This window comes from Oryzias melastigma, linkage group LG16, assembly GCF_002922805.2.
Source record: "Oryzias melastigma strain HK-1 linkage group LG16, ASM292280v2, whole genome shotgun sequence".
NCBI lineage: Eukaryota > Metazoa > Chordata > Actinopteri > Beloniformes > Adrianichthyidae > Oryzias > Oryzias melastigma.
This window is the reverse complement of record NC_050527.1, coordinates 14,569,058-14,577,785: the sequence shown is the minus strand read 5'-3', so window position 1 is coordinate 14,577,785 and position 8,728 is coordinate 14,569,058. Positions and strand designations below refer to the sequence as shown.

At 36.0% G+C, this 8,728-nt stretch overlaps 1 protein-coding gene and 1 long non-coding RNA gene across 2 annotated transcripts in view; one reads left to right on the top strand and one right to left on the bottom strand.

Annotated features, from left to right (window-relative positions):
* LOC112143531 (lysophosphatidylcholine acyltransferase 1) overlaps positions 1–8,728 on the bottom strand; it is a 24,090-nt gene that overhangs the window by 13,650 nt on the left and 1,712 nt on the right. The window lies entirely within an intron of this gene.
* LOC112143532 lies at positions 7,120–7,989 on the top strand. The gene is made up of 2 exons (XR_002918760.2): positions 7,120–7,698; positions 7,793–7,989. It is a non-coding gene; the product is annotated as an uncharacterized LOC112143532 (long non-coding RNA).

The window sequence follows — 8,728 nt, the reverse complement described above, 5'->3', positions numbered from 1 at the left end:
GAGTGACAATATCACAAATACATATGCTTTTTGTATAAAACTTCATAGTTTCACACAGTTTACATTACTTTCCATGTCAGCCTTCATGAACGGGTGATTTAAATTAATGTGTGATGTAGAAAACAAACAAAAAAAAGTTTTGTGTGATGAAATGAAGCCGTAATAATTCACCTGTGTTCTCAAACTGTTGATGGTGAGATGACAGGTGGGGTGATAAGAGCGTGTTTGTGGATGGAATGTAAGCACGTGTGTGAGAGGGAAAAGCACAAAACTCGTCAGCGAGCTGCTGCACACGTTTATGAATGCACAGCTGGTTTTCGGTCTTTTTTTTCGCATTGCAGCAGCTGACATTTATAAAGTTATTATTTCATTTTGTTGAATAAAAACCAAGTAAGGTCAAATTATACCCATAATGTCTTTCTGTTCTGCCAAATGTTAATATGAAATGTGAACAAGTTTAAAAAAAATAAAACTACAGCTGATCGCTACTCCATTTACTGGGAGTGAAAAAAAAAAAAATATGACGCTGTACAGTTGCAGAAAATTAATATTACTATAGTTAGTAAAATAACAAAAAATTATAACAGTTAATATTACATGGAATAAAAGCACCATCCCAGAATTAACTTACATTAAGTTAGTCAGGCCCCGTCTCAATGTCACAAGAGATGAATAAGATAAAAGTACATGCTTATTTTTTTTTCCTGGTTGTGAAGTTCTAGAAATATTTATGCTATTTTGTTCTGACGTATCCAATCCTATTGCTGCAGGTGTTTTAAACGTAGTTGGAATACTATTTCAACTTTGGCCTGTTTTCCTTGTGCAATGTTGACATGAAAGCACTTTTAAGATAATGCAGAAATACGTTAAAAAACATAATTTGACCTGCAGTTTGAGAGTTTTTTTTTTTTTTTTGATGTATTAGACATTTTTTTTGTATTTCTTTGCATTATTGTTTACGCTATAGTTTGCTGAGTGTAGGACTGTTGCGCAGGACACCTGGCTTTACTTCCTAAGGTGGGCAGGGAGCTAAAAAAAAAAATCTAGTGTTGGTCCTTAGACAAGACCCTTCACACTGCTGCTTAACGGAGTCTCTCTGTGCCTTAAAAATACAGAGTTGTGTCAGGACGGGGTTCCAGTGTAAAACTCTCTGCCAAACAACTTGTGCAAATCAGTGAAAGTTGATTCACTGTGGTGACCCTTAACAGGATGGGTGAACAACAACAACAAGGAGTTTGTATTATAGTTGGTGAAGGAACAGTTGTTAAGGAGAGAATTTCAAATTGGCACTTCATGTCATAAACGTTGCTGACCCCTGAGCTAGACTTCCTGGATTAATTTTTATTCAGGCCAAGAACAGCAAAACCAGATTTCTTGTAGTAAAAATCTAAATTCCCAATTTTCAAGATGAAACATTAATTAAAGCTCAGTTGACTGCTCCACTGGATTCTCACTGGTCTGAGATACTTTGTGTCTCATGGTGGATAAAGTTCATTAACGCGTCAGCCTTTGAGCTGAAGAAACCTTGAGGACTGAATGAAGGTGTTTCTCTTGTTGATGATTTGTTTCTCCTCCTGAGCTATTCCAAGCTTTCAACAAGCAAAACACATTGGCAGTGCATTGTGGGATTTGTAGTGCATGTGGGCCAGCTCTCGAGTTTGACAAATATGCTTTACATCAACACAGCTGCTCTGGTTAGTCACCATAGACACCAGATTTACAGCCTGTTGAGCTGCAAAAATTCAATAACAGATCTTACTTGCTGCTACCTGTTGAGAGATTTACACTCTCAAGTTACAAATGGAATTTGTGTATCACTGTCAGACGTGATGTTTGTCCTACTACCTCGTGGTCAGGGACATGTGCTACATCATTTTTTCCACGATCACTGGTGAATCTGCAAAGCTCCAAATCATCACTTCATAGACTGAAAAAAAAGCTTTATTACAACAACTGATCACTTTTTGTTCCATGACATAATTAACATTAATAATATTTTATGACCTCAACATTTCTGCATAAATAAATCTAAAACTATTCTAAAGAATGTTGACTGTATCACATTGCCATGGAAATGCTATTAAAAAAAGGATTATGGAAACTCTGTTACAAATGCAAAGATGAACTTAAATGGAAATAATAAGATGTCACATGTAGAATAAAAACCTTAAACAAGGTGGTACATCCATTACAATGGGTTTTTCAGTGTTTGGCACAGACTTTTGTTTTTTATATTTCATAGAAAAATTTGTACTTTTGCAATAACGAAGTGTATGTATTCCAGCTGAGATAAAGTTTGGCCCCAGGAGGGGATGTGTTTGCGATGAAAGTAGGGCCTGGCGATATATTGATATTATTGATGATTCGAATTTGATGTTACAGAAGATTTATTTTTTGAATATTGAGATTTTCATTTTCCAGCTCTTTGGTCTCTTGGGCTAGCATGCTATCATACTACCTGCTAATGCTAACAAGCTGTTCCTGTGTTTCATATGTAAACACAGGAGCGTTTCAAAGTCGGGCAATGTTTTAAGATAAGGTAGATAAATACAACATTAATTCATAGTAGATTTAGAAAAACTGCATTTTATAAATTTAATAATATCAGACATTAATCCACTTTGTAATATTAGTAATCTCTTTGTAACAGAGCTGGTGTTGAGCTGAAAACATAATACTTAAAAAGTAACACTGATGTACATTTCTTGGTAAAATAATGTAATAATTTGACCAGTAAAAAATATGTTTAGATTTTTTTTTTTATCTACTGGTCAACTTGACTGGTGAGTCAAAAATTAGATTTTTGATGACTGAGGTTGTGCCTTCAGCATCAAACTACACACAGTAAAATCAGTTTGAAGGCTGTTGCCACCAAAAGTGTCCTGCCGAATGAAGTATTTCTGTTTATAAGATGCTTCAGCCAGCGGGAGCTCACAAAACACCTGCAGCATTGTTCTACAAAGATTTTTACAGCTTGTATTTAGCAAGCCATATTTTCCTCAAGAGGTTTCCAGAACCTCTTTCTACTGTGCCGGAAACATTAATGTCGGTAAATATTACATCCGACAGACTTTATTGGCAAAAACTCTCAAACTTTGCATATCACTTGGAAGGCTCAAAACAGTATCCAGTGCTTTCCTTTGTGAGTTTAATGACCTACTGAAAACCACTCTTATCTTGTGTCAATATTTGACATGATAGCAGCTACCACTGAGCACCATCAAGTTTATCTTATCAAGAGAGAAATTATGGGACAATACAGTCAATTAAGATTGAACGATGTCAATAAACTTTTTTTTAAAGAGGGCAAACAGCCTTAAATCAAATCAACATGTGCATTTCTTTAAAGATCCACTCTGATAAAAATAGTGTTTAGTGGTTCTTAACGTGTTCTTGCGGCATTTATTCTGATGATGGAGGATATGTATATAAGTGAATCATTAGCAGGTTAAAAAAAATGCAGCTTAAAAAATGATCTTATTTGTGACAGAGAAAATATGCTGGGTGGGTCACAAACTCCCTATAAGCTAATGTGAGCATGGAAACAGAGACCTCTCAGCAATGTGGAGGGGAAGGGGGGGGTTACTACACACTAGTGGTTGTGACTAAAAGACAAATCTCTAATGAACTACTGCCGCCCGGGAAATGACAGTTTTTTGGGGGATGAAAATGGGAACCCTTCTTTCTTTTAAGAAAAAATATTTCCAATGATTTGTTTATATTTGTCACTGAAATATTCTAGTTAATTAACAATTTTAGATATTACACAATAATTACATTACATAGTAAAGAATTTGGCTTTAAAATGAAGGTTAAAAAATGTATGTATACGTGACTCAAAGTGAAAAGTGATCAACTTTTCATAATAAAAACATTTACGTTGATTTAACAGATCTTTGAAAAATTTGATTGAAATTCTTCCCCCCCCAGTTGTTCCTAATCAAGAAATTACTTCAAAAAACAGACAGAGTGAAAGAGAAAAAAAGTTTCAACATTGTGCTGCAAGCTAAGAAAATGTGGAAACTGATGATAACCTCCTGATAGGATCTACCAGTTTGGAAAGGGTTGCAAACGACAGTGAAAGCCATCATCTACAAATGGAGAAACACACAACAGATGCGAACCTTGCTAGAAGTGGCCAGCTGACTAAATTTACTTAAGAGTGCAGAAAAAAACGTATCTGCAAAAGTCCCCCAAAACACCACAGGAACTACAGCCAATATATTTCTCAGCTCAAAGTTCACGATTTCATGACTTTCTGGGGGGAATAGTCTGTCAACTGACATGACAAAAGTTTTACTCTTTGAAGGGTTTCGCATCACATGTGCAGTTAAGGTTAACAGTATTTCAGAATAAGAACATCCTACCAAGAGTCAAACATGGTGGTGACAGTATTATAGTCTGCTCAGCTGCTATGAAATTAAAAAAAACTCAACCGCCAACCAAACTATCCAGATAAAGAATGTCCTGCTTCTGTTTGTGACTTAAAAACACCAGCAGGTCCACCTCCAGGTGGTTATGGAAGAACAAAATGAAAAAATGACACATCAGACAAAGTCCGGGAGAGCTATTTGAAAGCTTGAAGCAATTAAAACTAACATTTTGACTGATAATTGGAACCTAAACAAAACCTATCCACCAAAAAGTTTGTTTTTTTTTGGTTAAGGAATGATAAGCAGTTCTAATGGTTTGGTAAACATTTAACAATAATCTATGTTTTCCACCAAAGATGAATTATTCTATCTTAATTTTTAGCTTAAAATTATGTCAATTTGTCTTCTGTTTGAGCCAAGTAAACCAGTTAAAAGCCCCAGCTTTAATATGTACTTTTCAAACCAAAAATTAAATAGAACAAACAAAAATGCTAAGCATGATTTCTGATCTGTGAAGCAGGACATAAACATCTCATGTACATTTTTTTCTTTAATTAAACAACACTTTTTCCTGCCATGTATATCCACAAACTATGCTTATCTTGTAAATGTATACATATATGTATGTATTACTGAATGATACTTGTGCTGGTTTTATTTCTTCTTTTAAACGAATGTAAAGTCTTTCATTCCCTGTGAATACTGAGGCGGAGTGCTGGGCCCCTAGAAGGTGGAGCAGATGTTTAAGCTGAAGCTTTATCACTCATCTCTAACAAGATAGTTTGTAGTTTGTGACCCAATCAAAAGTTTGATCTTGAGTCAGCATCATCACAAACTCATGATTGTAAAAGAGGAAGTGACATATTTTATCTTAAGAAATCAAATGTTCGACTTAGTTTTTGTGAAGTCATTAAATCAATTAGGCTCCAGTAATGCACTTTTGGAAGATTGAAATGATCAGTTGATTTATTCAAACATTCAGGACTAAACAGTGACAGAAGTTTGTTTAAATTTTGTTTTGTGACAAACTCACAGTTTGCTAGAAAACATATAGAACTTCCTATTGACCCATCTGACTAATGCGTGTCTCTTAACCCCTCAAGGCATTCTGGGTAGTTTAGTCAAAGAAGATTAACAATAGATATCTGTCAGGCTAATTTGGGATAGGAAATACAAAATAGGAAATTTAAATACCATGAAAGCATTTGCCAAAAAACAAATAACATGCATTCAAATAAATCATTGAGCCAACCTACAACTGTAAAATCATGTGATTAATCACGATCAAAAGTGGCAATAGTTGGCTCACACTTGATTCTAAACTAGGTAACCTACAGATTTGGCTTTGACTTTTTGCAATAGTTGCAGCCTCAGTGACTTTTGTACATCCACCCCCACAGCACATAGAAAGGAACTTCCTCATACCTGCAGAGCAGCAGAGACGTGAACTGATAGTCACAGTCATTTCACTTACAGTAACTGCACACAGAATCGAGACATAGATCACGTCTGAGGCGCCATTATCTTAAAGACGGTTGCTTAAGTTCCCATTTCTTGATCTTATTCCTCGCAGAGTGCAAAGGCTATAAAAAAGATGTGTTCTGGTTTCAAGTTTGAATAAATACATTTCAGAGCCCAGCTACAGCTGAGAAAGCAAACACATGCTGACAGCTTGACACTGGTTGATAGCGGATAAACTGCAAGCACCCAAGAGTTCAATAGCTTGATTATGGGCATCAAAATATTAGCAGAAAGCACAGATATGAGCTGTATGTTGGTTTTACCTGAAATGTCACGGCATCCCGCTTCTTTAGCCTCAACAAGCCATTTCTCTTAATAATGACAGAGTATACAACAGACTTTTCAAACAGACACCTACAGACCTGGTAAACCCATACGCATGGTTTTATACATCAATAAACTGAAAACTTAGACTCAATGGACATTCAAAGTTTTCTAGATGCCACTTAGTTGTGAATTTTAAGTCTAAACGGCTAAATAATATACTCTGCGACAAAAACTTTCGATAAAGCAAAATGCAAAAATTAGAAGCTCCTACGTGGTATAACTATATATATATTTTTTTCCACACAAAAACAAAATAAAAATATTAACCCTTAGAAGCGTCCGAACGCACTGGTGTTTAAGCCAACAACGTTAACCGTTTTCAGCGACATAGAAATAACGCCGTCCCAACATTAGTAAAGCTTTTCTTCAAAATATGACGAAGATTTAAAAAAGGTTTTATAGCTTTAGAATATTTAGGTTTAAACAGTGCATCATTGACAAGGTCCTTCAAATTTAAATGTCAGAAAACGTCCCACTGTCTACTTTCATTTACAAGCTGTAAAAGACCCTTCTGTTCTTGTTTGTTGTGTCAAAGTAGCTAATAATAGGTCTCTATGAACCAAGGAATTCACGTAAACACAAACATGTTATTTCACCACTAACTTGTAGTACTGGCGAGCATTAAGCAAAGTGTTGTATGTCGTATGTGAGTCAACAGAATGTGGAGTCAAAAATAAACAATGAATGTGACAAACTTATTGAATTTGGATCTTGAAACGGATGAGGAGACGGACTGTCCTTTTTTAACCGAGGAAACACCAGAGGAGACGATAAACGAGGTGCAGCTAAAGACACCCAAAACTTTTTTATACATTGTTTTTGGTTGTTCAAATGACTTCTATATTTTTTATTGTATCCAAATATTTTCAGCTTTTATAAAAACACACACAAAAAAATGTTCTCAATTTATGTGTAACCAGGTCAAGTGAGCTCCACTTAAGTAAAATATGTAATGCCTGGAGGGGCCAGTAAGTGGCGCTGTTGTTTTACTTGAGACAAAACTCACGAGCCAGCAAGTCGTCACGGGCGGGAGAATAACACAGTATGGCAGCCTGACGGTCCTGGCTCGTCACATGCGCGTCGATAAGGGAAAGTGCTTCATGATCGAAGAAATAAGCAGAAGTGAGCTGCGCTTTTGAGGTGAAAGAACTGAGAGTAAGTGGCGTTCTAGAGAGATAAGAAGCTTCATAACGGCGAGTCGTAGGGCACCGAAGTAAGCTGTTGCTGTGTATGGGAAAGGCTCTAGCTAGCCAGGCTAACAGAGTGTTCTGGAAGGCTACGGAGCTGCAGGACGGCGTGAGTTGTTTTCCTTTTTTTTTTGCCATACACATCTGTTCCGGGATTGTTGATTTTCATTTCTGTTTACCCAATGTATAATTTTACAATGCATGTTCTGCGCAGAGGGGAGACAACATTTTCTGAGTTGATCGTTGGTGAGACCGTGCCAGTAGGAGCCGGTCCTTTGTCGTCATTTTCTGTGAGTTTCAGTTTCTGAATGTTGTTACAAAATGTGTAAGCCTAATACTGGGAACATGTAAATGATCGATGACTTCTATTCTATTTTATTATAGATTGAGACCACTGCTGTTGTCTTGTTGGGATTATTTTCTTTTCTTTTTAAATTCATCCAAGATTTTATGTTTGCTATACCACCAAATTAAACCCAAATTAATGCTGTTCCCTTTCTCTGGAATAGTCGGGAAATAAAATACCCACATTATTTTGGAGCCGCTTGTGTCTGACCAGTTATTCTACACCTGGCTACATATGTGACATTTGCAAAAATGTACTACTCGAAAAGACCTTTTTTGTACAGTTTGAAATTCACCGTATTATTCTGTAATATACTGAAAAAATAAGTGAATAAAAGAAGCAAGAGTCGTACTAAAAAAACCTGACGATATGAAACATTACAAAAAATATATACATTTAAAGACCCACTCCAGCGAAAATCTTTTTTGAGTGTGTGTTTTTAACATGTTCTTGTAGCCTTTTTCTGAGGATGTAGGACATAAAATAAATAAATAAGATTAAAACTTCAATATTTCTTTAAACAAGTTGTTGTCAATCAGAAGTAGACAAAAATGTTGTTCGAAAAAGCCTGCAAGTGAGGCGTAAAATCTACAATTGGTAGGCCACAAAGATTTATTCTGATGGATCCACTAATAGACAACTAGATCCATGTACATCTTTGTTTTCCTCGTCCGAGCTGGCATCTAGCTTAAAACTGTACAGGTAAATAGCACCAATATTTCTAGCCATTTTTGCTGCACCGATAATGTTGCGTTGGGGTTGAGAGGGCTGTAAGCCAACGAGAGAGTGTGTAAACAAAAGGATGATGGGAAATGAAATCAGGCTCACTAAGCACCAACAGTTGCAATTCAGAGGTTGCTGCCGCTTTGGAGGAAGTATGTATTAGAAAACAACACAGTTTGTTTGGTAAAATCATGGTTAAAAAAAAATAAACTTTTTTACAATAAACCAAAAATGTATCACAGTGGGACTTG